The sequence below is a fragment of the Tribolium castaneum genome, chromosome 6, assembly GCF_031307605.1.
Source record: "Tribolium castaneum strain GA2 chromosome 6, icTriCast1.1, whole genome shotgun sequence".
Lineage (NCBI taxonomy): Eukaryota > Metazoa > Arthropoda > Insecta > Coleoptera > Tenebrionidae > Tribolium > Tribolium castaneum.
The window spans coordinates 4,411,280-4,420,656 of record NC_087399.1 but is presented as its reverse complement, the minus strand read 5'-3'; the positions used below and the strand labels follow the sequence as shown (position 1 = coordinate 4,420,656).

The window sequence follows — 9,377 nt, the reverse complement described above, 5'->3', positions numbered from 1 at the left end:
AATATTTATTTACCGAGTTAAATCGGACGTTTTATTGCCTAGTCGATTTTTAAACGTGGAATGATAACGAGAGGTTTATTAACTACGAGGTGAAATAAATGAACCGATTTACACGAAAACGAGGTCAATACAAAATTTATCCTTCGATTTAGACTCAACAAGGCTTAAAATTTTTTGAAAGCTGTTAAAAATAATCTGACGTTTTGCAATGAGAAATGCCAAACGGTTGTCAAAACTTTCTTACATAGAAAAAAAACCGTAAATTTTGACCGTGTTGAAGAATAAAATTAAATTGTCTCAAAAACTAGGCAAAATCAATCAATAAAAGTTAAATCAAATCTTTCAGAATTATTAAGAAAAGCTACCTACGTCCAAATAAGGGATAAAATGTAGGATGTTGGATTAAAAAGTGTATTTTTTGATGACTGTATAGTTTATTTTTTAATAGGTACATTGTATATTATACTATTCGTAATAATAATTCTATATTAGGAAGAACTACTAGTGTATTGACATTATTTAAAATACAAAAACTGTAAGAATGTTGCTTTTTAACGTTTCAATTTGTTGTTTCTACTTTGAAAGGTGTGAAAAAACGGCATTATCCCTTCGAGTCCGCCCCCAACCGACATGATTCCAATAACAATAAAGCTTTTCCATAGTCATATCCACCGAAATAAATGTTTAGGGCTCATATTTCGGTGTCGGCCACCCTCTGCTCGCCCGACCACAAGTCAATCGCATTTTGCCATCGTCCAGCTCCCCTAAAAAACGCTAAATCACCGCTGGCGCATCCCTCGACCTCTCTCAGGTAAAAAGCTCAATCGGCAAACTTTCGTTTTCCCCCTGACCGTCTCCACGTCATCAACCCTTGGGGTAGGGCAGGTACAGCGGTCGATGAACCTCCGAAAAAACGGCGCTTGCAGGTGGCCAGGGGTGCAAAAAGAACAATCTCTCCTGATCGGCTGTTAAAATCGCTCCTCCTCCGCCATGTGACAAAAAGTCATGTCAGCGTAATCAAAGCAACCAGCGTATTAAACAATATACTCCTCGCTGGAAGTAGAACCCAGCGACCAATGCCTGCCTTTTCGAAACAGTCGAAGGCGGTCGTTCTTGCCCAGCCGACTACGCGATGCCCACTACTTTTCGACAAAACACTATCGTCTTAGTAGCTGGCTGAGACGCGACGTTCTTTTGTTCAGTGCGCGCATCTAGTGCTCAGCGCCGACGGCGACGCGATTGTGCGATTTGGTTTTTGGTGGGTGTGTGACATGTGGACACCAATTCGGAAGTCCGGTAAGTGTGAACGCGGCTTTAGCGTAGCGCTCTTGATGATTTAATTAATGAAATTAATTAAGGCGCGATGATGATTAGAAATGCGTTTTAAAATAACTAATTGCTAGGAATTAGTTACGAAAAATTACTTCAACAATTGTATGGGATTACCAGTGGCGGCGTTATCGCTCGTTTCCATCGCAATTTCCGTGCTCACAGTCGTTAGACTTACATATTTATTTAAAGCACTGACATACATAATTCCATTTAGATGCTAATAAATCCTTCTTTGGTGAAACAATAATAAATTACACGCACGCTGATAAAAGACCATTACCAGACCTGCGGCGATAATCGACTGTTATTGGGCTCTTCTTCCGATCGGTCACTACTTTTACACAAAGAACGCTCGGTAATTACCGAAAACAATGTACCTTTACATATTCACGATGTCTTTGATGTTGTTATTATTTTGTTTCCTCTTTATCAATCTCAAACTCTTGTGGTGTAATTTCGGCATGCGTGAGACTTTTTCAAGCTTCGGAAGCGGTTATTAAACAAATCGTTCCATCAGCCGATGGGAGAATTGTGGCAGTGACAATAATTACCCACATTCGAACGTAATTCACGCCCAAACGATGCGAAAAATTTGCTACAAATTGCTCATTTAATGCAAACTAAATAAATTGTAGCACAACCAAAATAAAATAGTTAAAAGTTTTGTCAGTTGATGTCCGATTCGTTCGCAAGTTTAGCCAGTGGATAACAGAAGAAAAAAATCTTGAACCTACATAAAAATAGTCACTAATTGATTGGTGTGATTTTACAGAATTTCTATTATCTTTGTATTTCATTTATTTGGACTTTATTGAATTTTTTGCAATTGTTTTAGTTTTGTTTAAAAATGTTTAAAAATCTATAGATTACCTATCTACACAAAAACAAAAAAATTTTTAATCCTCTTCTACAGAATTTGAAAATTTTACACGACGTTTTAAAACATACATCGTTTAATGCGAAATTGGCCCTTAATAATTCTTTACGCAATGGCAATAGGAAGGTGGATGGTTCAATCACTTCCTCTAGAGTAATAGAAAAATAGGATAAGACGGTTGGGAGCAGCATTCGATAATTAAAGGCAATGACAATTTAAAAGACAACTTTGTCTTAAAATGATAAGTAGAAATGATAAAATATTAGATTACAGCATTTGGTCCATTTTTTAAGAGCAAATAGTTCGTGTATTTTGGATTTTACAGCTAAGTTATTCTGGTGATAGAGTTCATGAAAACTTGATAAATCTTGTCAGATGTTTCCGTGAAGAAAATATAAAAATACAATAATAACATTAAAACGAAAGACGAATTGAATTAATATTTTTTTATAATAAGTGACCACAAAAGTTAAACCGGATACGAGTGAAAAAAGTCAAATAATTATAACAAATGTAATGAAAATCTACCACTAAAATGTCTCTCTTTTCTTTGTCTCCCATTTTGGGTAAGTAATAAAGAGTGTAAGAGCGAAAATATTATTATATTATTCATGCAAACTGATTTTAAGACAATCTACACAAGCCTAAAAAATAGTAATCACATTTATTCTATAAAGCTTCTTAGTTTATCATTTATTAGAGTTGTACTGATCTCCCAGCAAAAATTATGACCTTTAAAGAAAAATTATCTGATGATGTCTTGGAATATACATATTTAAAGACCAATATCTCTGAATTTTTCCGAGCAGTTTATGAATCTTTAGTATTTTTTTGTTATGAATATGAAATTAACAAAAATTTAAACTATGGGCAAGTAACTGTATAAGCTTGACAGGTTTTAGGCACTAATTGGATATGAGACAGTTATGCCATCATAATTTTTGATTTTTATTGCAGAATATTTTGAAAAAACCTTTTGATATACAGTGAACAATATTTTCAGTTTCTATTAAAATAAAATTTATAAATAGATATTCCTAAAGCCTTTAAAAATAAAGAAATGTTTATTTCGCAGCAATAAAGCCAAAATAATAATTTTTTAATTAAGTATAATAATTTTTGCTTTTTTTGAGAGTGATACAAGTATCTTAATAGTTATAAAATGTCATAGAGTAATAAGAGTGATTAATAAAATCCCAATTTTTCTGTAAACTTCGTTCGATGTTGAGGCTTCCAGGTGTCTTTTCGTAGTTGGCGGCACTGTTAATAGAGTTCTTAAATTAATTACCGACGCTAGTAGAATAGTTATATCTCTCATTTATCTTAGGTTATAGAGTCATTAATTTTTCTGAATGATAGGTAATTATAATCTAATGCACGTACGAAATTGTTTCACTTCCGGTTTTATTCCTCTAAACGAAAAAAATTCATTATCCTCGTAGGTAATAATAAAATACATAAATATTTACCTGAAACACGTTTATAAATTTGCCACAGTAATTTAAAATTGCTTTGAGAATAATTGTTTTAGTTTCTTTCTAATCTACACAGGTCTGTATGACTTTTTAATTATCCCACCATTAGTTTCCGCAGGAAATTAATGATTTAGTCCAATTTTACTAAATTAATAACCATATTCGCACTTCGCAGCTTTTAGCAAATTTGCAAATGTGTAATCAATTTTTCGAAAAGTCGAAATTAAAATTTGGGGCATAACTGGATTTTATCTTGGTTTATATTAAGAATTTTCAAATTAATTTTAATTAAAATTCCAGATAAATTCAAAAAATCAAATATCTGTGTATAAACAAAACTATCCAATTTATTCGTGTTAAAATAATTGCAAATTAAAATTTAATGCCCATTCAATTTCAACAGAAAAAAATGTACAAAGGGAGCAATTGTGAACATAAAAAATTCTGATATTGTTTAGTGAATTCAGCGTTTTGAAACAAAATATGAGAACGTTGGAAAAACTGCATACAATTAAAAATATTATTTAATTTACTTTTGTGGCAAGGAGATAGCAATAAATAAAACCTTCATTTCGAGTGTAAAATTTGAATAACAATTTCTGGCTTGCGGTACTTGATTAAAGAAACACTGATATATTTGCCGTTTCCCACATAATTTCCCAATTACATCTACCCGAACGAATTAGTAACCATTTAACCTGGCACAGCCCAAGACAAATTTATGCTACAAATATGCTTCGTAATCTCCAACTTGGAGGCGAGATGGTCTGATATCACCCAGAATAATTTTTAGTAACAGTAATCGCACCTGGTTCTGTTGCATAAATAAATTTTTACGCTTTTGTTTTCTCGTTTCTAGTTTTCAATTAAAACGTTATTTTCCCAATTGTCACTTATCACTAAACGAGTGGAACAAAACGTGACGAGCGGCAAATCAAAATGATGCATCTGATTGATTGGGAAACTGAATTGTTGCTCGAAATGCATCGAGTCCGAGAATCCGGGCTCCGGGTGCGTTAAACTCAATTAAAAAGGACGAAATTCAAATGATGCCAACCATAACGAGTCACATCATCACCTGAGAGATGCCGTGTGTGAATAAAGACTGGCATCATCAACAGGTTGTTAGAGTGTTGTGGGCGGGGTCGGACCACAAAACGACGCTTTGTGTCATTCAATCATCAAATTAATCCATTGAGAGCGTAACTCGGCAGCTAAACATCATCTGCGGACCTCTGGCACTCACCGTACAATTCTTTCCTATGGACATCCAATGCCTAATTGAGGAATTGGGCACGAACAAGAGATTAGGGCGCCGGAGGAATGCGATCAAAATAAACACATTTTATTGAGCTTAAACGGAGTTTAACTGTAAACTTAGTTTAAGTCGCCACCGATGGGTATTGGTTTAACTAAGCGGCCGCTTAAGCATTGGCTTATCGCTAAACATTTTTAATATATACAGTGTCGCTAAAAAGTATGGATTCAGTTAAATATTATAAAAACAATTCATCAAAACTTATTGAAATTTGGTGTATGCTTAAGAATGTAAATTCTATTGTTTCGATGTTTATTAAATTTCTATCGTCATTTGTTCTTCGGATACAAGGCTAACTTGATTTTTTTAAACCACATCAAGGGTCTAATTTAATATTTTTGAGAAGAGCATTTTTTTCTGAGTTCTATGATATAACACATTTATTTAATTTAATCGAAAAAAATCGAAAATTTTGAAAAATGTAAAATTTAATTAGCCTTGGAAATGTCTTTATCTATCGCTAGCTCTTTGCTGTTTAAACATTGACCAAAAAATAAGCAAAAGTTAAATATAATTATTAAAATAACACTTCTAACTGAAAAAAAACACGTTTTAATTTAAAAAATTTAAACACGAAATACTTGATTTTTATGCTACAAAAGATGTGCAAAATGATTTCCACTAACTTCTTGGCTTTCTGTCTCCATTATAAACCAACGTGAAAATTTTTTCGCTCAGTTTTACTTAAACGTACCATTGTTGAACTAATTATTGCACCCAAGTGTAATTTTTGGCTAATATACAAGTGACAGATATTGCTAATGACAGTATTTTCAAAGCTAACTTAGTTTTATTATCCCAGAAATTTTTGAATTATTATTTTTTTACCTTTTAATAAAAGTAAAGGTGGGTGTTATGTGACATCACTGAATTCAGAAAAAAAAATCTCTTTTAAAAATGTATAAATTTGGCCCTTAGTGCCATTAAAAAAAATCAAGTTAGCCTTGTATTTTCAAAATAGGTGACGATAAAAATTTGAAATATCTCTCAGATGATAGAATTTAAACATTTTTAACTGTTTCTCAAATTTCAAGGTTCTCTGTTAAACCGTTCTGAAAATATTTAACTGTATTTATACTTTTTAGCAACAATTTCATTGAAATTGTTATCAGATAAATAAAAGAAATCGAAGGAGCAATTTTAAGCACAAAAAAATTGGTCAATTTTATTCAAAATTATAAACTAACACTGGATTTTTAAAAAATATTTGATTACGTTCGATGAAAAAAAACAGATTACAAAAAATTATTACAAAAAATATGCAACAATTAAAAAAATTATAAAATATGCAGACCAACAATGTTAGAAAAAAATAGACTTTTTAAGAACCATCTAGCCCATATACTATTTACTTTCACAAACCTGTACTTTCACTGATAAATTACTGAAGTCGATGATAGTGAACAAAAAAATATTTTTAAATTAATTTCATTTCAGTTTGAGTTAAACTTGTTCTAAACAAATAACAGTAGCAATAACAATAATGAGTGGAGGGCCATGGCAACTACATATAAGCTGTTATATAAAAAAAACTAAAAAAATATACTGATAATAATTTACTTATTCTTATTTCATTCATTATTATTTTTTTTTTATTTGCTGCAGCAAAATTCGACAGTCAAGGGAAGAAACATTATGATATTTTAATTATGGCACAAATTTTTAAACAGTAAAATTATTTATATAAAATTGTTATGCTTCAAAAGTGAGGACGCCCAAGTCTTCAAATGCACAAAAGCAACAAATAAACTGCGCAAATCAGTTTATTGCTGCGTTTTGAAAGAAGAGCCAGAAACCTAAGTTTAAATTTAAACCGAGTTTAAGCTCGAACTGAGCAACGGGGCCTGAATAGTGGATGACGCCTCATTTTTTGATATATTCATAATTTTTTATGTCAAATTTAATAGGACCAATTAGACCGAAAGTGTGGGAATAGATTTGTAATAGCTAGTCCATCAGGAGGCAAATTTCTTTTCTTGCGTGTCATTTTCGCCATTCTTCTCCCAAAACCATCTTATTTGTTGTGCATTCATCCATAATCTGGCTGTCCCATCTCGCAGCTTCATCTCCCACCGATAAAAATGTTATTAAACCTTTGGGCACGCACTTTGTGCACACAAGATCTCCATAATTAACGTGGAGCGTATCCAGTGAAGACCATCATGTCACGTTGGCTTTTTTCCCGCAATAATCATCTTGTCGGACATATGTTTGTTATATTGTGTTGATTGTTCGGTTTGTTGGATGCAGATTAAGGCAATCGTTCCTCTCGGACAGCTCTAATGAACACGATGATGGGGATTTTTATTTTTGACGCGGATATTGAATTTTTTGTTACCAATTAGACAATGGGGCCAGGTCTGGAATTTGCAATAAGTGCGATTTTCTGCGTCAAGGATGTATTCCGGTCACAGTCTTTGTGTTGTTTTAATTCATTACAAATCGCTTCTTATCTGTTCATCAGTTCGCAAGAACGGAATAAATTCCGACTACCTGAAGAATTCCCGATTCGTCGATTCATCATCCGGCAACGAAGTCACGATTTTTTTAAATTGCTGGACCGTTCCCGGTTTGTTGTTATCGTTAATTAGGCCGGTGCACAGTCGAGTAAATATCATGTGTAAGTGCATCCATCGGAGGCGTGAAGAATCCGAAATGATGGTTTTATTATTGTGTGAATAGAGTCGGATTCGAAGATGTAATTAGTGGAAACATTAGATGATGATTCAACATCTTGATATGTGACGTGTGAACTTGACTATTTACATAAAGCAACACTGAATTATTTACAAGCTTGTGCTTAATGCGTGTTAACAGATTAACATTATAGTTACGGGGGGAATTAGCATCAGGCGGCCTTCTTTCAACCATTGAAACAAGGTGGGGCCAAGAAAAATTTCAACCAGTTGGTCGAGAGACAATGAGATTGTTTTTACAGACAATTTTTAATTACAATTATTGGCAAGCGCTAATCACTAATCGCCAACGGCAGTCAAGCGTTGCAGGAAAAAATCCAAAATTTGTTCCCAATTTTGCTTTTTTTGCTATTTCATTGACCAATTGAAATCCTTTATTTGGAAGTTAAAACAACATAGTTAATTGAAAAAATAGGCAGTGCCAAGGAAATTAAGACTATTTCCTTGTAATTTTCTTTAAATAAAATATGAGCAAGTTGATCTGTACTTTTAAAAGCTTTTATCGTATTTAACTTGCTTTGTTGCCTGTCTGTCTGTTTCATATTTTTGGAGCCAAAATTGAAAGGGTTCCCGTTGTCCCAATGAACTGAAATTTTGCATACTTACGTAATCTTCGTGACAATGCAATCCTATGTGGTTAAATACCCCCTAAAGGGGTTAAATGTGGTTTTGAAGAGATAGATTATGTTTAAACAAAATAAATAAAATAAAAATAAATAAAATAATAAAAAAAAAAATTTGTAAAAGTTTTTATTTAAAAGATTCACTAAAAAATAAAAAATAATTTTTTCTATCAGAGGAGAATATTTTTGCTTACAAAATAAGATTTTATAAAAGCTTTGGGAACGGTCGTAAGTTATAACAATACGGCATTACAAAATTAATTTTTTAAATTGAGCACTGTACAGCCTTTGTAAATTTTAAAATCCTAATTTGTATGCAAAAATATTCTTCTCTGGTAGAAAAACATTATTTTTTGTGCATTTTTTACATTAAAGCTTTTTCTAAAAAAAACTATTTTTTTTATTTTTGGCTTGTAACAAATATTCTTAAGAGGCATTATTTTGTACCATTCTTAATGTTTTGATTTCTTTGGTGTGCGAGCACACCGTGGGTGAGTCCATGCTATCCATAATAATCTGCAAGTGTAAACAATGCCAATTTACTTTCACTGTTGGAGTGACCATTTATCAGCCACGGATGGCCCCAATCACGTAACCCGTCCCTGCAAGTTCACGCCACCTATTGAATGTGGCATTTTTGCACCCAGATCCCTCAAATCGTAATGAATAAAGTGCACTCTCGTCATGAAAGTTAATAATTTAATTGATACATTGATAATTAGCCCGATTTGTAACGGCTTATTGAGTCACTTCCTGCAAGTGCAAGACCAAGTTTACATTCACATTATTTTGTAAATTAAAGCGAAGAGGAACCTTTTGTTGTTTTACACGCACACAATCTTCATGATTCACATTATGATCATTTGTTTTTTCTCTTTTTTAGTTATCGTTGTGAAAATGATATCTGATGTTGGTGAAACAATATTTAGTGGAACAATGATAAAATTGCGGAACCTTGAAGGATTTAACGCGATTTTTTCGATTATTATTCACAGTACACTTGATCACCGACGTCATCGAGTTCACATTTAAACGCTTGTTATGTAAACAAACCAA

The 9,377-nt window shown here is 32.7% G+C and overlaps 1 protein-coding gene across 1 annotated transcript in view; it reads left to right on the top strand.

Annotated features, from left to right (window-relative positions):
• The first annotated feature begins 1,182 nt into the window (after positions 1 to 1,182).
• The window catches only part of lov (jim lovell), a 59,598-nt gene continuing 51,403 nt past the window's right edge, over positions 1,183 to 9,377 (top strand). Inside the window, exon 1 of the mRNA XM_008198863.3 lies at positions 1,183 to 1,296. The gene's annotated coding sequence lies outside the window, so the exon portion shown is untranslated. The remainder of the gene's footprint in view (positions 1,297 to 9,377) is intronic.